This window comes from Lagenorhynchus albirostris, chromosome 1, assembly GCF_949774975.1.
Source record: "Lagenorhynchus albirostris chromosome 1, mLagAlb1.1, whole genome shotgun sequence".
Lineage (NCBI taxonomy): Eukaryota > Metazoa > Chordata > Mammalia > Artiodactyla > Delphinidae > Lagenorhynchus > Lagenorhynchus albirostris.
In genome coordinates, this window is record NC_083095.1 from 64,790,942 (window position 1) to 64,812,329 (window position 21,388).

At 41.4% G+C, this 21,388-nt stretch overlaps 2 protein-coding genes across 4 annotated transcripts in view; one reads left to right on the forward strand and one right to left on the reverse strand.

Annotated features, from left to right (window-relative positions):
* Positions 1 to 21,388, forward strand: part of EGLN3 (egl-9 family hypoxia inducible factor 3) — a 253,852-nt gene that overhangs the window by 169,304 nt on the left and 63,160 nt on the right. The window lies entirely within an intron of this gene.
* NPAS3 (neuronal PAS domain protein 3) overlaps positions 1 to 21,388 on the reverse strand; it is an 836,449-nt gene that overhangs the window by 38,485 nt on the left and 776,576 nt on the right. The gene's annotated exons all lie outside the window — the stretch shown is intronic.

Genomic DNA, 21,388 nt, shown 5'->3' on the forward strand with positions numbered 1-21,388 from the left:
AGGCATGGTGGGGAGGTGATCATGGAGGAGGCAGCCCTGGAGCTGAAGGTTTACAGACCAGTAGGATTTGATTGGCCTTTAGGGCCAAGGACTATTATAAGCCAAAGCGCAGGGGTACAAACTGCTGTTTGCGTGTAGGAATTGAGAGGAGTGCAGACCGAGGACAGAGGACAGCAGCTGGGGAAAGGCTGGAGCAGGGAAAGCTGGCTGGACTGTGGAACGCTGTGAATGCCCTACAAAGGAAGGGTGACGACTTTATAGACAAGGTGGGAACCGCTGCAGACTTTTGAAGAAAGGATCATATGACTTGAGCTATAGGAAGAAAACTGTAAGGGCATGCACTCAGTCATTTAGTCACTTATTCATTCATTCAAATGGGCAGTGTTTACTTAACCTTTATCAGGCACTGCTCTGTGCCAGTCGCTGGGGGCCAGGGGCCATCACGGTCACTAAGGAGCTCACATCCCATCTATCGAAACCTAATTAGAGTGTGATCAGGGCTATAATAGGAAGGTGAATCAAAGGAATGGCCAGCAGCCTGTTGGAGTGAGGGTAAAGAATAAGTGTGGGTAAGGCTAGTGTTCAGCTCTCACTCAGGCTTGACCCTTGGACCTCTCTCTATTTTCAGTAACCCTTCCATTTCATCAGTAAAGCTAGAAGTGTGGAGTGCACCGCTTCTCTTGGACTCATCTTTGATCCTCTGCTTCTCACTTCCCAGATCTAGTTAGTCATCAAGGCTGAGGAGTTCTTCCTTTACCACGTCTCTTACTACAGATGTCACATCCATTCCAAGTGCCATTTGTAGACACAGACCATGGAAATCTCACGTGTGGACAACTGGGTGGGCAGCTTCCTAACTGGGCTCTCTTATTGTTTCCCACACTGGTCCATCCTGCATTTTCCTGCCAGGTTCATCTTCCTAAAGTATTTTTACACAGAGGAAAGCAGGCCAGGAATGATACGGTCTCCCTCATTTCCTTGTGGTGTAACTTTGGAGCAATCCCACGACCTGGCTGAGCCTCTGTTTCCCCTAATTCCTATGTGCATGACCATCCTTGCCACCCCTATCTTACAGAATTGCTAAAAGAACCACATGAGGCAGTGCATTTAAGATACCCTGAAAACACACAGCACCATTTAGATATAAAGTATTATAATTACTACTCTTACTCTTCAAGAAACTTGATTGATTCTGGAATAAAAGTTGGGCACCTTAGCTTTCATGGAAGTCTTGTGACCATTCAGGCCGAATGTTTACAACCTCATTTTCTATAACTTTCCTCCCTAGACTCCAAATGCTTTGCACACCATCTGCTGATCTGCCTCATGTTTAGCTTCTCTGTACCTTTACTCACACCAACTCTCAGACCAGGAATTCCTTCCCTGGTCCCCTCCACCAGTGAAAATAATATTCATTCATCAAGATCTATGTCAAATTTCTTTTCCTCTTCTTTGGCCACTCTAGCCCAAAGTTGTCCTCTTCCCTTTGAATTCCTACCATTGTTTCTGCCGCCCAGTCAGCACTAGAGATGTACTACCTGGGACTGTTCTTTCCCTGTCTCGGCCTCTGTCTCTCTCTGTGCCTTCCAGGCACAGTGCGTCTTTTATTTCTCTGTCTACCTCTCAGGACACAGACCGAGGGAGGAACTCAGCTGATGAGTGGCTGCCTGGACACTGGACATCTAACTACAGTGTGAGAGCCCACGAAGTCCCTAACCTTTTGATCCTTACAGTAGCCTTAAAGGAGGTAGGGCAGATATCGGTCTTTCCATTTTATAGATAAGGATCTGGAGGCTAGAGAGATGACGTGTCTGTGATTACACAGCTAAAATACAGTTGTGATGGTCCTCCAGGTTCAGTGCTCTTTTCCACAGACCACCCTGCACCTCCTGCCACTCTCGATTCCTGTTTTGATCCATCTGAGGAGTCTAGAATTATCCACTTCTCCCTTCTGCCTGAAAAACTTTCAATACAAAATTCTCTTTAGAAAATATATACTGGTAAGATTCCTCTTGGGGTTAATTACACCTTGAATACAACTAGTTACTTCAAGAAGCCACCCTGTTGGAACTACAGGAAATGTCCAGTGAGTTGGGCTTATTCTAGCCCTGAAGAGCACGCTTATTTCCTTTTCAGGGAACATAAAGGATATTACTGCTTACTGACTCTGGTAACTGAATACTTTATTTCAATGCAAAGAGTAATATATAAGGTTCCCATCACTAAACAAATTCATAGCTGGCTACTATTAACACTAGACAACTCGTTACAACAGTAACCAAAGTGAGTAGCCGGATCACATCAACAGTGGCCATTTCCATAATCCTTTCCCCTGAGGCAACCCCCAGGCCCCACTGTGAGGATGGAGCCATGACGGTGATTTCCAGACACTTCCTCCTCCTCTTATGAACAGAATTCCTGCCCTGTGCCTCTTCAGAAGTAAAATGGGTAATCTGTAGGCTCCTATTCAAAACAGTCTCTCTTCGGGCTTCCCTGGCGGCTCAGTGGTTGAGAGTCCGCCTGCCGATGCAGGGGACACGGGTTCGTGCCCCGGTCCAGGAAGATCCCACATGCCGCGGAGCGGCTGCGCCCGTGGGCCATGGCCGCTGAGCCTGCGCGTCCGGAGCCTGTGCTCCGCAGCGGGAGAGGCCACAACAGTGAGAGGCCCGCGTACCGCAAACAAACAAACAAACAAAAAAAACAACAGTCTCTCTTCACAAAGATATATGCACCAAGAACAGAAATGGGGAAAAGATCAATTCCTAGTGATAAACATAAGCTAAGCCAATATCTTCTGGAATGCTAAAATATTCGATTTTCCAGTTATAATTCAATAAAGATAATATTGGATATTAACAGAGACTTAGAGTTTTCAGAACATTTTCACTCATGTTGTATTAATCTCATAGTAACTCTGTGATATTTCAGAAGGGGCACTATTATTTGCTTTCAGCAGACTCAGGGAGGCTAAATGATTTCCGTAAAGTTGGAATCATACCAAATGGCAAAACCAGGACTAAAACCTACATTTGTTGATTTTAAGACCACGGCTTAGTACATTCTACCAAGTCACCAAAAATGCCATCTACAAGATTATTTTTGATATTAGTCATTACATATACAAGAGCTACTTATAAATATCTGTATTGATGATTATTTTCAGCTTTTAATAATTTATAGATAATTTTTATTAATTTGTTTGGTAGCTGTATTGGGCAAAAACAAAGACTATTACATAGCTGATGGCTGCAGAGAGTTTAGATTCCAAGGACATGTGTGAATCAGTTTCTGTACAAATATTTTAGTCTTCAATTAATGGTTAATTTTTATACAACCCACCAAATTGATTCTGTGGTAGTCTTAACCAATCATAAATATGCCTACTGAATTGTCTAGTTATTTTGGTAAGACATATAACAATCCCTCTATCTATCCACAGACCCATTTTTCTATCTCCCTCTGGCTTGTAGAAGATACTACAAACAGTTCTGGAAGTTCACTAGCGTTCAGTACTCTTAATTCTGATTTTCTAAGTGATATGTTCAAATTCCAACATGAGTGCTGGAAACAAAAGACTGAACCAAACTAGAAGTAGCACAAGTGTTATGGCTCACGGCAGAACCATCAGGCACAGCTTGGAAGAAAGTCCTTCTCTATGAATGGAGCTAAAATAATTCACAATTTACCAAAACTCATTATTATCTCCTACTCACTTCTAAAAAAGGATTCACGGCAGGACATTGCATCTCTTTCATTGTGACGCCATTCGCCTTCTCCTGCACTCTGTGCCCAGATAGGCTAGTGGGATGCTAGGGGTGTGACTGATGGTGAGTTCCAATGGTGCTAATAGTAACAAGTCATACATACAGGGAGAGGCTTTTGGTCAGGTTTCCTCTGGAGCTGGAAGTGTCCGCTCTGGGCCTGGTACCCTGCTTGTGTGTCCAGGACCCACCCCCGCAATTGGCTCTGGGCTCCTCCATTTGGCTAACTCTGGATGCCCAGACCTAAAGACTTGCCCTGCTCTATCGTTGGTTTCTTACATAAGATGTCACATGGCAGCTAATAATAACCCCCAAACAAATAGCCCAGTGAGAAATGGGCAGATTTCAGGAGGCCCCAGATGGTCTCTTCTGTCAGCCCTCCCTCACAGTAGTCAAACACCACATCTATGGACCTTTAAGCTCTACAATTCTATGATTCTTAAGAGGGAATGGGGAAAAAAAATGTAGGAAAAGAATCTCAGAAGAGTTTGTGGTATTTGTTCTCGGGGTCAAATGGACAGTGCGGATGCTCTGTCATTCTCTGAGATGGATTGTCTGTTTTGCCTCTGTAGTTTTTGAAAATTCAGTGGGATGGGGATGGAGACACACACCCTAGAATTGACGTGACATATTGCCTGTCCACACTCCACTGAAGCCATGGCCTCCCTAGGCTCCTGTTACCACCTTGGAGCGAACATTCTGGGCCTGACCACAGCCTACTGCCCCTCCCACCACTTTCCCCTCCCCTGCTCCTAGCATTCCATGGAAGTGAGGTCAGAGAGGAGAGGAAACTAGAATGAACGGAGGACTTCCTTGGCCTCCCTGGTAGGTGAAATGTGTCTTTGATGTCAACCTTTTCCATGTCCCTCTCCCTGCTCTTGCTGCCCAAATTCTCCCTACTCTGTTCTAGCTCTGCTGATACCCTTGATCCCAAATCACACTGTGTCCCATCCCCACACCCTGCCTATTGCCTTTGAAGAATATCAGAAGAGAAGAACAGCCCTCTAATATTAGCCGGCACTGCTCTACTGCACCACAGATTACTACCGCCTCAGCTTCTTTCATTTACTCCTTCTTTCTCCAGCTTCCTCGCCCCCCTCAGGGGGGTCACTGGGCACCTCTGAGTGCTGTTTCTCCTGCCGTTCATCTCACTGGTTACCTTAGTTTCTTAGTTACAGGTGCGGTAATCAACTCCAGGGTAACCAATTTTCCTCTTCACAAAAGTCTGAACTGGCAAGAGAGACACCCTAACGCCTGGGAGCCTCTTCTAAGCTAAAGGTCTACAGTCCCAGGCCTGGGAACTGAGGGAGGCCGAGCTACAGGGATGGATAACTTTTCCCTAGGAAAAGAGAGCTCCATATTTGTTGCTCTTGTAAGATGGACTTCTGCCCATATTTTAGATGGAAAAAAGTAAAAAAAAAGAAAAAAAAAAGATGAGAGAGAACAAGCTTGGCTAGCAAAGGCTCAAGGAAAAATAAATTTCTTCCTTTCCCTAAGAAGGGTTCTCCTTGTGTCTGCCAGTCATAGCTCGGAGTCAGGTCAAGGAACCTGTAGATTTTTCTGGATATGTATTTTCCTGCTTTGTAGGGTATTGGCTGCACAATCTGATAAGAGCCGTGACTAAATGAAGCCTATGATTTGTATTTCTACAGCCACAAGCGTACTGGCTGTTTCTCCTCCTCCAGCTTTCCTCCCCCCTTTGGCTCTGGAAGGTTCGTTACTTACAGTTACTGTAGAATCAATCTGAACTGGCCAAAATCAGTGATGGAATTTATAGCATAATAAATCCCCTGCCACACAAATGCAGTTACACATGAATTGGCTTCTGAGCAATTCTTTACATTGCGGGGTGTACTATTTTTTTTTTTTTATCAATTTACCAGAATCATCTTAAGCATATTTTGAGAAGTAAAATCCCGACAGCTACAGAGCAGATTTTCCCAGAGGCAGGTATTGTTGCAGAAAAACAATATTATTGATAAAAATCTTAGCGTGTTGGAACTTGGAAGGGAAACTAAATACATCTTTTTCATTCTTCATGCCAGTCCTTTAGAGCTCCATTTCCTTAACCTCACGTTGCATTCCACTTTCTCTTTGAATTTTTATTTTTATAAAAGTGCTTTAGTACATCTCGAAGCACACTAATGAACTGTTCTCTAAGAAGAAACAGCCTTACTAAAGTTGGCTTTGAGAGGCAGGCAGAATTTGAAGAGCACTGAAAAGATAACGCACAGATTGGGGTATCAATGATTTTCCTTTTTGAGAGTCTGCAAGTTCTAAGATAACACTGGTATCTGGCCCATTTTTCTTGCTAAGTGCCCATCTTATGGGTAAATCCTGTTTTACAGCATTCTGATACACAGAAAGTTGAACTTGAGCGTGAAAGACTGAAAAAAAAAAATATCAGAAAGACAGATGGCAGGCCGTCCTCCCCAGAACTCAGTTTCACATTATGCGTGTGATTGCTAATAGGCAAGCACTAAAAAACAATCTTCCTTGATGGAGAGGAGCTGATAAATTGTCAACATAAAGTTAGACTGTGGTTGCTCCAGTTATCGAAAGCTCTTCTGTGAGTTTGGTCCCATCAAAGTCGGCTTCTTACAACCATAACAAAATTTATGAATGCATATGTCTGTAAAGTGACTGAAAACAACCCCTAATGCGTATTTGTTTATTGTGCGTCAGCTCTGTGTGGCTTTAGCGCACGCCAAAAAACCAAACACACACCCAAACCCATTTTTTGTCCAGTTCTCTTTTCTAGCCTCTGCATCTGATAATGAAAAAGTCAGGAGCCAACTGGGGATGTGATTTCCCCTTCTATCCTGAGAGCTGACTTAAACAAAAAGATCTCCTCTTAAATGGCTCCTGCGTGGTTTGGGAGGGCACTCCATGGGGTTGCACTAGCTTTGCAGTGACAGAAGTGGATGCATTTGAGAGCAATGGGGAGCATTGACTATTCAGAGAAGAAAAAGATGTTTGAGAAAGAAAAATAAATAAAATCAAGTGGTTAAAAAGCAACTCAACTTATGATCTGCAACACATAGCACCAAGTTTTGTATTATCTTTGATAGCAAGATAAAGCCTACGCAGACACTGCAAAAATAGAGCAAAAGTGATTTTCTTCTTTTTATTTTTGAATGTTTGTTTTTAAAAACGTAATTAAGCGTTCAATCCAGGAATATAAAATTTTATTTTCTGGGGAGAGGGAGGAGAGAGAGGGTGAAAATATGCTCGTAGTGAAAATCCAATAGATACATACTGTATTTGATTTTTAAACATATCACTTAAAATATTGAATATTTGCGTGGTTATCACATTCAGATTCTATGTCATTGGTTGCTGTTCATTCGAGAACAGTCGTTTAATTGCAGATGAATTGTAACTGATCTGACATGCAGAGATCTTTCTGGAACAAGGGGACTGGGTGCTCAGATAGTACTGTTTATAAAGGTTGCTACAATTACTAGAAAGGCTGGATAGCTAACCAGCATTAGAAGTAAATGAGTTGATGAACAAATAATTGTTTTTTTAATGAGAAAAAAGTTGTCATCCTTAAAGCCAGGGGTTTTAGTAAATGGTATATATAAGGGAAACCTTAGGCTGCCTGAAGCGTAGGCTTTGCTTATATTGTGCCAAGTACCCAGACATTTCCCAGAATCTAGATACCTAACAGTGTACAGACCGAGTAGTTGGGTGACTGAGGTCTGTGTGAGTCTTCCTTTTCTGATTCATTTTGCAATCCAAGATTTCAATGCATAAAGAATTTAGGGTTTTTTTCTTGAGTTACTGGTTCTAGAAAAATCATATTTCTGCTTTCAGAATATCTACTTATACCAGCGTCTAAGATTCAAGTGGGGGTGAGGGGAGGAAATCCCTGTCCTCAATATAGGGCAGAATGATGGAAGGAAAAATACACTGAGAAAATTCCAAAGGGAATTATTCAATGACTTAAAGCCGCATACTTATTCTCTTATCCTCGGGGCTGAGAACAATCTTCTTGGTCTCCTTTTCGGAAAATAGTGATCTTTCTCTTACAATGAAAGCAAAAGGTTTAGTTAGAATGTAACAGTCTTAATCTTCATTCTTGTTATCCTGAACACTGATTAGCCCATTGGGCTGGTATTGTACTAAATAAATACAATAAAGACTTCTTTATTAAATAAAGACGTCTACTCCCATCTACATTTGCTGAGTCAGATTAGATGTTTTCACTCCTGATTCCCTTGAGGACCAGATTTCCTGCTGCTCAATGCACTTGATGCCTTCATCTCTTTGCTGATACTATTCCGTCTGTGTAGAGTTCCTTCCCTAATATCTCTTTAGGGTGAGTCTATCCTTTATGTGCTGGCTAAAATCCTGTTCTCTTTGAGACTCTCTCGTCTTCCACCAGACATAATCATTTACAGATCTTCTTGGACTTATGATGGAGTTGCATCCTGATAAACCCATCATCAGCTGAAAATATTTTAAGTAGAAAATGCATGTAATACACCTAATCTAATGAACATCAGAGCTTAGCCCAGCCTACCATAAATGAGCTCAGAACACTTAAACGTTAGCCTGCAGTTCGGCAAAATCATCTAGCACAAAGTCTATTTTTTTAAGCTAATTTCACTTTATTTTTTTTTACAGATTTATTTATCTTTATTTTAATTTATTTTTGGCTGCATTGGGTCTTCGTTGCTGCGCACGGACTTTCTCTAGTTGTGGCAAGCAGGGGCTACTCTTTGTTGCGGTGCATGGGCTTCTCGTTGTGGTGGCTTCTCTTGTTGTGGAGCACGGGCTCTAGGCACTCAGGCTTCAGTAGTTGCAGCACATGGGCTCAGTAGTTGCGGCCCGCAGGCTTTTGAACGCAGGCTCAGTAGTTGTGGTGCACGGGCTTAGTTGCTCCGTGGCACGTGGGATCTTCCCGGACCGGGGCTCGAACCCAGGTTCCCTGCATTGGCAGGTGGATTCTTAACTATTGCACCACCAGGGAAGCCCACAAAGTCTATTTTTAAGGAAAGCATTGAAAACCTCATGTAATTTATTGACTACTGTACTGAAAGTGAAAAAGAGAATGGGTGCAGAATGGTTGAAGTGTATCAGCTGTTTAACCTCATGGTCACGGGGCTGCGGCTGCCCAGCATCAGTGAGACTATTGTATTATATATTGCTAGTCCAGGAAAAGATCAAAATTTGAAATCTGAAACCTTCAGTTTCTACTGAAGGTCCGTCACTCTTGTGCCATTGTAAAGTTGAAAATTCATAAGTCAAAACATCACAAGTCAGGGACCACCCGTACTTCCTCGCATTGCCCTTGAACAGATCCCTGTTACAGCACGTATTGTATTATTGTCTTGGCCATTTCTTTGTGTGCCTGCATAAGCCTAGACTCTGTTCTCTGGACCAAGGACTCTCTTTTATCCATCTTTGTCTTCCTAGTACCCAGTACAGTGTGTGATACACAACAGGTACACAGTCAGTACTGACTGCATGACTGAGTGAAATCAATTCCTAGATACTTGGAACAAAAGGTGATGCTAAAGAATGAAAATTATAAGTTGTTCTTAGTTACAATAGACTTTTCTTTTGATTCCCCAGTTTATTATGGATGGATAAAGCTTGTTTTTGAAAATGTTTCCATTACGTAGATGGAAAACTTTGGGGGAAACCACATTCTGAAACTCCGGTTGGAACAATTAAAATTAGTTATTTCATATCAGTCTTGAAGGAACTCAAGTGGATAAGCTCTAGGGTCAGCATATGCCTTGTTCAGCTTTCTTTAAAGGCATGGGGAGTAATAAAGCTTTCCATTTTATCTTCGGTCAAATAATACTGCGGAAATATCACCTCATTTCGGATGTCAGTGATGACTTCTTCTTACCTCCATGATGTCAAAAGGGAATTATTATTATTAGAATGACAGATTACTAATGATGCTGTAAAAGAAGAGGAAGAGCTGAAATCATTACAATCCAAACACCCAACATATCCCTTCTCGTTTGAGCCTTACCGTTTGGAACTCTGAACAGAGTCATTCAGCAATATCACGGCTGTGTGAAAATTATTCTAAGTAGGAAGAAAATCAAGAGCAGGCTCCTTTGAATTCTCACTAGCAGAGCACTAGCCTTGTAACATGTTCAGGACTGGATGGCATGACTAGGAGGTGTGATTTATGTATGCGGGAAGAAAAAGATCCTTTGGGGGTCAAAATGTGTCATGGGCTCTGTGTCACCTCCACTCATGCTTTCCCCAAGGGGAGAACCACCGTCTGGGGAGGAAGTTTGGACAAGGGGCCTCTCCAGGCTTTGGATTCTGTTTCCCTCTATGGCACGGTGATAGTATGGCCTGTTGGTTCTGGGCTTCATTCCCTTTTCACCTACTGACTGGCTTGCTGCCCATCCATGTTGACTTCTGGGCTCTAATTCACTGTGGTTGGCCTAACAGGGCTGAGGGCCTGAGAACAGGGAGGTCTTAGGCACCACCAATTTTGTGTCCTAGAGGTAAAGTCCACGTAACTTAAGGTTCCTCCACTGTGCCGAGACGCTTGGGATCTGGGTCCTTAGGCAAACTGTATCACTCTCCTGATCTTTCCAGTGCACAGAGAGGAAAGATGCATTTCAGAGAGAAGATAGTATAGTTTATTACAAAATAACAATTTACGAATAAGAATATTTTACATTTCTATGCTACCTTTCTTTGGGGGGTTTGACACTTACGATATCGTTAACTCCACTTATCGTTAAAGAACTCAAGGACTTAACTGCCTCTAGGGCTATTCCAGTCAGGTTAAAAGATGCATTTCCCTTCAACTGGAAACATAACTATTTCAGACAACAATAAGCCAACTGCAAAAAAATTAAAGGGGAAAAGAGATAAATTTAATAAGAACATGATATTGTCTGTTATGTGGCATTAAAAGAGTACATATTGCGTTAACGCGAGTAAGGAAAAGAAATTTGTCACTGCTCATGGAATAAGGCAAGAGAGTATTACTATCAAATCATCATCTTATCTTTGCCCTCAATCTAGTATCTAGATTGATTCCTCAGGGTCTAGTCTATCCATAGGACAAGGTACAAAGTTGATTGAGCTCTCCCTAAGGATTACAAAATCCTCCCCAGACCTCTTCTCCCTTGGTTAAATATTTGCTGGAATATTTCTCAAACCAGCCGTGCCCACAAGGGAATATGGCAGCTCTTGGTAACTGTGTGGCCTTTGTTGGAACTTCCTGGCAGGCCTTAAGCGCTCTCTTCCCAGGAGTCAGGGGCTGCTCCTATTAGGCAGATCCTCTATTTCCATTCCCCCCTGAGTATCCCAGAGGGGCTTTCACCCTAATGATGAGAGCATACTCTAGGGAGGAAGTAATCTCGACCATCAAATGACTAAGGAACACTGGAGGCAAGTCATATCGTTGTTTCATTTCTAGCAAGGAAACAGAAGCCCAGAATAACCAGGCTGCTTGTCCAATGTTGCATAGCAAGTAAGCAGCAATGTGCTGGTAACGGGATGAAATTTTCTGAATCCCCTCACCAGGTGTGCCCCTATTAAGCCACTCTGTTTTCATAACTTCTACAGGAGTCATGAGTTTGAAGGACATTTAACAAGGAGCTGTTGAGAACTGTTAAATATATTCAGAACTACCAAGTAATAATCAAGTGACTCTTGATTGTACTTCCAGAGTTCTAGACACTAGAATTGGGTATAAGTGGGGTACAAGTTAAATACATGTTGATTTTCAAAAAACTGAATATGGTAGCATGAAAAATATGTCATAGAATATGTCAACCATTAGTGAAGGTTTTTAAAAAGGAAATTGAAGAAAACTTCAATTTATCTCACTTAGCAATAGGGCCTGGAAACTAAAAAATTATTTAATTCTATTGGATGAATACTCTCATCTCTATATCCCCCTTAAAGGACAGGAATATTGACCCAAGAAAGGAATATATTCTGGCCTTAGTTAGTATAGATGATGTCCAGTATTTATAAATTCCTTCTTTTTTAAAAAAAATGTTTGTTGAATTTCTACTGTGTGACTGAAACTATTGTAGGAGCTTCAGCTTACACTGTCATGGGGGAGAAAAATTATATACAGACAAATTTAAGATATTATGTTAGATTGTAAGTGTTATGAAGAACAGTAAGGCAGCAGGATAAAGCAGATGATGGGGGACAGGGGGTGTCTTGAGCTATTTTATAGGAGGTGGTGAGGGAAGTGACATCTGAGCAGAAAGCTTCAAGAAATTCAGTTGTGACCCATGGGTATATCTGCGGGCAATATATACTCCGGGGAGAATAAAAAGCAGGTCCAAAAGCCCTGGTGAAAAGGAGGTGTAAATACTGCTACCAGTCAAACAATAATGTATATGGATTGCTTCCGTAGACCATTGCCAGAAATAAGCTGAAAGCAGTGTTTCCAACATGGCAACTTAGAAATATCCACTGCCCACTGATAGTTCAGATTAAATACACACACACACACACGCACGCACGCACGCACGCACGCACGCACGCACGCAGTTAAGGCGGCAGGCCAAAGTCTCTCTCTTGAATATTACTACAGAGGGTCGAGAACTGATTACAGAGACAACTCTTGTTTAAATCAGAGTCTTGTAACTCAAAGCACTTCGCAATGAGGCCCATTCTTTTAGTCTGATAGTGGAGGGCATTTACAGAGAGACGGAAAAATGAGATTAGTCCCTCGTCCCCTAGGAAGTCACTACATGAGAAGATAGGAACTCCAGGATCCTGGCTCTTTTTCTGTACTTGGAATGAGTCTACCAAATCTTCTCTGGAATGTCATGTATGGTACTCCTGAGATAAAGCTGGGCTCAAGCCACAGTGGTGGTCTGCCTTCCTCAGGGGGTTCAGTTCATGTGTATGTAGATGCTTTAAGCAAACTGTGGAGACCTGTGGGCTTATAGGAACCTAGAAGCTCCATTTATTCCAGAGATCAACAACAACAAGTTGGCCCTGCCTCTACTTCATTTCTTACATTAAAGGGCTATATTAGTCTCGCCACAATGCTAAATCAATTCCAAAGAAAACCATTTGGTCTGTGTTTCTTTTGTTAAAGGGGCAGATGACGTATTTCAGTTATATTTTGTGTCTTCTAATCAAACCCATATTCAGGACACTTGAGCAGGGAGAAATTTCCCAGAAACACATGCATTTTCTATATTTAGAAGAAATCATTTATTATTCTGGAGCACATGTAACCTCCAGGAGACAATCAGAAATATTATTGATGAATTACTACTTTTCCATAGTTATAGGTGCATATGCAGAGGTGTGGAAGTTAAGGTTTTGGACTGTCTAGATCAACCTTTAGCAAACTCATAACACGAGTTCCATAAACACGAAACTTCACATATGAACATGTATTGTGTGCTCACCATGGACCAGGCATTGTGGTAGAACTGACTGTATGTGCACTGCCCACTTTATTTCACAATAGTCTTATGAAGGAGGTTCCATTGGTACTCTCACTTTACAGGAGAGGAAATGGATGCTTAAAGATGTTAAACAATATACTTAAAATCATTGAGCCAGGAAAGGCAGGACCAAGTCCAAATTTTGGGCTGTTTGATGTCACAGCCTATGTGGTTAATCACTCTTCAGGGAGATAGTTTTGAGGTAGTGAAGGTCAGACAAGGTACCATATCCGGAAGCCCTTGACCTCCACAAAGAGTTAGGTAACTGCTACTTCGGACCACTGGATCAAGAGATTGCTTTAGGGAAATGGAAACTGTGGACCTTTGTAGCTATTGTTGGGGCATCTCGGCACATCCAAGAGTGCTGAGCTTGAAAAAGCGAGGGACTGTGCTTATGTTTACTTTTTGTTCTTAAGTCTGTTTTTTCCTTCTTTTAAAAATCTTTTTAATTGGCCAAAGTCTCATAATAGATGATATTTTAAAATCTGTTAGATTGAGAATATACTTACAGAGACATTATGATAATTTTGGAAGGGTATTCGTTAGTTAAATGACTTTATATACAGAAAGGTTTGTTGATTTTTGCATCATCGATGTCATTTTCAAAGTGATCATCATTTTCATTATTCTTAGCTAGCAAAGACTCAGAAAACCAAACTGAAAAGATCTAGAATTAGTCAAAGATGGGATACTCTTGTTTGTCTACCTGCTTTCTAAAATCTGTACAACGGAAAATGAAGTACCTGTAAGTTAGCAACATACTTGGGTGGCAGTTACTGACATAGAGTTTACAGACACTTCACAGACCGGGTAGTGATTATGCCTCTAGTTGGTAAAATAGCTAGCTGATTAGTCCCAGCAGAAATGACATATCCCAAGCTAGAACTACGGTCATGTCTTGGTAATGGGAAATGAATTCTTTAAGATCAGAAACAATGTCAATTATATTCAAGATGACACTGGAAACCATGTTGTAATGGACAATTGTGCAGAGGTGAGCCGGGACTTAAAGGAGATAATAGGATTTTAAAAACTTGATTTTATTGGTTCTCTCCTTTATTTGCATTTTTCATCAGGATAACCTCTCCCTGTAAGTTCTACCCTGGAAGTTTTTTACTCCTTCAATTTATTCTGGGTGTCTGGGTTGAGGATTGAAAGGCAATCCTTTAGTAGTCTTAGAAAGCCTGAATGGGTTGACAGAATTTTTGGTCTTCTCTGAAAATTCATCTATTGATTTGACAAGACAGTTACATTTTGTGAAGCTTGGAATACCATCGTCGTCATTTCAAGACAACACAAAACTGAAGCAAAGGCTTCAGGAGAAGCATTGATATGTCCGGACACCTGGAACATTTCTCACTCTCAGACTGGAGAAACATCCGGATGGCATCTAATCTGTCCACACTTGTCTATGAGGAAAGACTCCTAAGTGATGAGTTTCGTGTATGCTCTTAGAAATCTCCAGAGAAGGACCACCTCCCCATTCGCCCCTACATTAGTGCTGGTCATAGCTCCAAGCTAAACTTCTCCTGGTACGATTAAAACTCACTGCATACAGTTACCCTCTTGGGCAAAGAAAGAACCAGCCTCCCCGTAACAACACTTCACATATTTTTAGCAGTCTTTAACAAATCACGGAGTTCTGCCAGCACGCAGGATATTATTGAATATTGCTCTAGTTTTCAGAGATATAGAGCCTCAAAATGTTCATATCCAGAAAAATAGTCTTGAAAGATGATTTGATAGAAATCAAAAAGTGGTGATCACCAGATGCCAATATGAAATCCTGATGAATAAGTGATGCTAAGATGACTCTATTTTTTTTGTTTTCTGAAAGGAATTCTCAACTGATGGCTCAAGGGAATGCTGTGGATGTGATATATTCTGATTTTCATAAGATGCACTGGTACAGAGTAACGATATTGTAGCAGGCAAGATGGAGGAATATGGGAACCAGATCATGGTAGAGTCATCTGGGTGCCAAGCTGCTCCAGTGGTCACATCCAAAAGACACTGATGTCAGTTAGCAGGTTCTGTAGTGGTATGTTATAGGGCTCAGTACTGTCAACATTTTCACTCTTACCTCAGAAAAAGAGACGGCATGAAATTCAATTCAATTCAATTAACATTTACTGAATGGCAGCTACATGCAGCATACTATATGCTAGGTGCTGAGGGAAGAAAGCAGAATCAGAAAGCACCCAGTATCCAATGTAGTATATGGGAAAGAAGAAGGAATTTGAAATTGGAGGATGTGGATATTTCTCTCAGTTTTGCCGTTCACCATTTATGTGACTTTAGACAAGTCAGTTCATACTTCTGTGGCTCAGTTGTACCATCTTCAAGATTGGAAACAGAGCCAATTACCTAAAAGAATTATTGGGAGGTTCATATGAGGTTCTATAAAAGTGCTTCATAAAATGGAGAGAAAATAGCTAGACTGTGTTATCTCATTTGATCTGTAGAAAGATTCTTTGGGTTACATACTAATAATAGTTTCATCTTACAGGTGAGAAAAGCAAGGCACAGAGGGCTTAAGTAAAAACTAGCACAGAGGAGAAGGGACAGGTGCATTGGGGAAGATGCAAAAAGAAGTGATATTTGAGTGGTACCATTACTGGCTGAGTAAGAGTTTTCTATGTGGAAGTGTGGCAGAAAGGCATTTTAGGAAAAACAATATCATGGCCAAAAGCACAGCAGTGTGAGTATGCAGATGTATTTCAGGAAAGATGATTGGACTGATTTTATTAGAGCATCAGTACTAAAGAGTTCCAAAAAAGGATGATGGAGATGGTGGTAGCCAAGGACCAAATTCTTGAATATGTTGGCACTGTGAACCATTGAAGACTCAGGAGCAGAGAAGTAAATGGTCACTGAGACTTTGGGAAGCTATTCGAATGGAGCAGAATTCACGGTAGAGTGGAGAAGTAAATCTGCTGGGAGGTAATTTGGGAATTTCTCACAACAGGTCCAGAAAAAGGCATTAAACTGGAGGAATGGCAGTAGAAACAGGTGGATTCAGCCAACTCTGGCAGCACAGTAAAGTGGCAGGTGATCAAGAGGGAGGGGTTGATATCTTAGTATTATAGACTTGGTTTAATAAGAATTAAACCAAGAACTAAAATCCCAGATGGTTGAAACAGTAGTAATTCCCTTCTAGTCTGCTATCATCGTGAGTCTTGTCAGTATACACAATCAGGAACACGTTTGCATATGAAAAGCCTTCAACTCTAAAATTGACCTAGCTGTGATTTTGACATTGGAAATCCTAGTGACGCGACCAGGAAACAAAGGAGGACCATGTGCCACAGAAAATAATTCTCAACCACAGATAAAATCTTTTAATAGTCGGTATTATTTTTATGAAAAATATCTTCTGAGAAATACTTTTTCAGAAGATTATGTGCACGTGGGGATCAAAACGTAAATCTTCACTTTGTCCTTTTGTAAGCTAGGAGTTGATGTCTTTTGTCACAGGACTTCAATATGTATTATTAACACTAAATGGGCAAAAGGGAGGGAGAAATGTGGAGGAAAGAAAGGACTACTGTGATATTGGTGAAATAAATTCTGGAAGATGCACTAACTTGATTTCTTAATAAGTACCGAAGATATCATCATATTAAATAGGGATTTGTAACCTGAAATCACTGGATACACTTCAGGGATTCAAGAACTTCCTGATGGAAAATGCATTTACCTTGGGAGAGGTGCTACAGATTTCGTCAAATCCTTAAAGGCATCTATGACACCCCAAAGAAAACAAATCACTGTTAAAATTATGGAAGTGCCTTACTCTACAGAATGGATACAACCATGAATTGAAAAAAATGAACAAGAGAAGGTTTAAAAGATGTTCATGTTTGTGGGCTTAGAAAAGACAAAAGAATTGCCTTTAGCTAATTAGCACCCTCTAAATTTTTGCTTTTGTTACCTCATGTTTGGATATCGACAGAGCTTCTTTTTTTTTTTTTTTTAACATCTTGATTGGGGTATAATTGCTTTACAATGGTGTGTTAGTTTCTGCTTTATAACAAAGTGAATCAGTTATACATATACATATGTTCCTATATCTCTTCCCTCTTGCATCTCCCTCCCTCCCACCCTCCCTATCCCACCCCTCTAGGTGGTCACAGAGCACCGAGCTGATCTCCCTGTGCTATGCGGCTGCTTCCCACTAGCTATCTACCGTACGTTTGGTAGTGTATATATGTCCATGCCTCTCTCTCTCTTTGTCACAGCTCACCCTTCCCCCTCCCCATATCCTCAAGTCCGTTCTCTAGTAGGTCTGTGTCTTTATTCCTGTCTTACCCCTAGGTTCTTCATGATATTTATTTTTCCTTAAATTCCATATATATGTGTTAGCATACGGTATTTGTCTTTCTCTTTCTGACGACAGAGATTCTTAAAGCTGAATTATATCAGCAGCCTGAATAAACTAGCAGACCTACACAGTATTTTCTCTATTATTATTTATACTTTGACTCTTTATACCATGAGGAGGTTGGATAGATTTCAGAAATCATTTAGCTCAACACGTAGCTACAGGCAAATCCATGGCCAAATCATCCCAGATGGGGCACTGTTTATTTTTAGGTATCTGGAGCTCCCCCATCCTCCCTTAGTAATCTGTGTGTATGTGTCAGAGCAGGAACTCCCGGAACTTGAGGATTTTCAAGGAGTCATTCTCAGCACTGTATAAACATAACAGAGATTCTCTCTCTGTCTGTGTTCCCCAGTCGAGGATGTTCTACCATACCTTGAGAGGTAGGACATCACCATGTGTGTGGATAAATACTCTAGAAATCACAGTGGTGCCGGTGGGCATTTAAGAATAGGTTATAAAATGGACAGTACCACCCCGAAGGAAACGATCCTCCAAAGACAAGAGGTAAGGAGGCGACCCTGTAAGTCTTTCCTTCTCTAATTTCCCTGACTACATTATCTCCTTTTGTCCCCTGTGCTATACCTAAGAAGTTCCCCCAGACCTAGACCTAATCGAGAAGGCAGAATATTGATGCGGTGCTACTGAAAGGAAGAGCCCTGTTATGTTAAGATACGTGGCCAGCAATGAGACCTGAACAACAAGGAAGCCCCTGAGGCTTAAAAAGTGGCTGGTCGAGCTAATGCACCCCTGGGGATTTCAAAGCAAATGGGGACAGAGACAAGGAATGTCAGCTCACAGCTGGGAAACTTCATCGGAGGAGAGAGGGTGACTTTCCTGAGGCCTGGGGTGTGGAAGCAACGCCAGTTTATATCCTCCTCTCTACCTGAATTAGCAAATCCAGACTGACGCTTCTTTGGCTAGAATTCTTGGTCCTGGGTATCTGAGTGGGTATCATATACCCTAGAAAGGAAGGTAAATCTCTGTCCACTAGTGCTGTGGAATATGCTGAGCCACCAAGGGAAGGTCTTAATCAGACAAGAGGATTTTCTTTTAAAAACTTAGATTAATTTTCCCTTTGCTGAGGTCCAGTTTGTGCTGAGTGCTTCTTTGGACTTAATCCATTAAGCATTGAAGCAGAGAAGTGAACAGGGCAGACTCTGGAACCTAAATGACTGGATCAATCCTGGCTCCTCAGTAGCTACTTAAGAGCTGTAAGAACGAATATAGGCAAAGTATTGAAACGTTGAAAGCCTCAGTTTCACCACCTGCAAAATGGGCATAATAATAGAACGTAAAGCTTGAACAATGCCCGGCACAGAGGAAGTTTTTATATAAAGTTGTGGGGATTAGACAAAATAAGTATAAAGCAGTACGGTGCCTGCCAACGTTCAATAAGTGGTACTTCTGCTACTATTATTACTGTCAGTGACAACAACGATAACACTAAAAAGTGATGGAGAAAGTGAGAACAGCCCATGTGCCAAGGACACAGAAAAAATGGAGAGAAATATAGTGACATGCATTGAGCAAGGCTTAACATCTTGCATCTTTAACTAAGGGAAAGGAAAGAAGCAAACAATGGTAATAAATTAGGGAGGATATTGGGAGTATGGAGAAATTATCATCTCTGTTTCTTTTTATTTGTGTTTATTGTGTGGTGGTGGGGTGATTACCAGTTTTATTTGAATGTTTTATAAGCTGTTAGATTTATTTACTGAGAATGGACAGATAAATAGGGATGTTACTCAGCTGTGTCATGTCACGGCTTCTCATCAGCTCTTCCACTAACTTCCAGACAAGGTTAATTAATGAGGGAAGTTCACTGTGGAGGTGGAGGGGAGATCTGGGTCTGCTGAATGATTCATCTTATTGGGGGAACAGTGGATGAATCAACTCTCATGTTAGCAGTTCTGGGGAGGAAAGTAAGCATTGGGTGGAGACTTTCAGGATATCTTGAGAAAGAGGTGCTGTCAGAGGAGTATGCTCACTTTAACATTATATAATTTGATGGAAACTGGGACAGCTTCTGAATCTCTTCTAATCCTGGATGTTCAAGGTTATGCTTTTTAATATTTTGTTTCCCTTCGTAGAGCAGGGTGTCTTAATCCTAAACCAGAGGAGCTCCAGAAACACTCTTCTTCCATTTATATTTTCATGGAGGTCCCTTTTCATGCACCTCCCATAGGTGACACGTCACCTCCTCAGGGAGACCTTCTGTGACCCTGTCTAAAGTGGTCCCCACCAGCCACTCCCTCACATTACCTTGCTTCACTCTCTGCCTAATAGTGTGGCCTGGTGGTTAAGTGCAGGGGACATGGAGCCAGACTCCCCGAGTTCAAACCCCAGCTCTGTCCCTTCAGTGTGTGAACTTGGGTGTGTAATTAACCTCTCCAGCCTTACTTTCTTCGTCTGTAAAATGGAAACAATGAAAACGCTTTCCTCCTGTATTGTCATGAGGACTGACACACATAAGCTGTCCCACGCTCAGCATATTGTAGTGCACACAAATGTTAGCTACTGTTGTTTTAGCCTTCGTCACTCTCTGAAATCACCTTCTTCATTTATTTACTTATTACGGTCTCTTTTCCCCCTGTTCGTTAGCAGTTGGCAGGGACTTTTTGGTGTTCAGAGATGAGTTTGGGATCTTGAACAAGCTCCATATTAGGAGTTCAATAAACATTTGTCAAAATAATGAATGAATGTTCTGTCAATATTTAAGAAATTAGCTTCTCCAATTTCAGATCATGTAGCCAAACAGCTTGACTGAGCTGCCCGAATGACAGAACCAACAGAACCCAAGTCACTTAGTCTCTTGCCTAGACTGAAACTCAAACTATTTCTCTATATTGTTGTTATTATGATTTTTTTTTTTTACCATACCTCCCACTTCTGGGCAAATAAAATGTTGCAGAGCTTTACAATCTCTAGTTTGTTGTATGAAAGTAATAATAATTTTTTGTTGGTTTTCAAAAAATTAAGTTATCTAATGATACTGAATTACACTAGATATTGCTTTTTCAAAATATACCTCACCTCTTCCATCCTTCTTCCCTTCTGGGATATGCCTGCTACAGACCAGGAAAAACCAGGAAAGGTGAAGAACAAATGCTGACAGAAAAGTTGGAATGCCAAGAATGCATCTTTCTGGCATTAAAATGACGATAATCACTACACCTATAGTTTGCTTATAGAATTCCAAACTGGCTAAGGCTACACAGTTAACAACTAATAAATGTACAGTGTTTCCGTGAGGCAGAAAAATACATGATGGTCCTAAAGATAGTCTGTTTTCTGTCCTCCGACATATCCCTTTGTAACAGGCCAACAAATCCCTCTGTAGGGGGAGCTACTGCACAGGGCGCTGCCCGGGGGGCCTCTCCCTTGCTTTGAACCCTGTTAAAGGTTAAGGGTGTTCCACATGTGCCCTTTGGGCTGTAGGACAGCTCAGCTAAAAGTCATCCTTAGAAGGACCTGCTTTACCACAACCTTCCTTTTTACAGAAGAATTAATGTCAAAGAAAATGCCTGATTCTAACTTTTCTGCAGCTGCTAGCCTCCTGATGACTTATGTAAGGTTTTTAAAGCCTGATGAAAATGACCGTTACCATCCCTGACAAGGTTATGGCATTGTCCCACAAGAGCTGGGCTACTGGAAGCTCTAGACTCCCCAGTGGGGAAAGGTCATGCCGGCCACAGCGACAGTGTATTCCATCTGTTTGCCCTCCTCATATAATAAACGTTGTTTGAAAGATTGGTTAGTGTGTTGTAAAACTGATAAGATTCGGGTTGCCAAAGGCATTTCATGAATTTCATAGGTCTTAA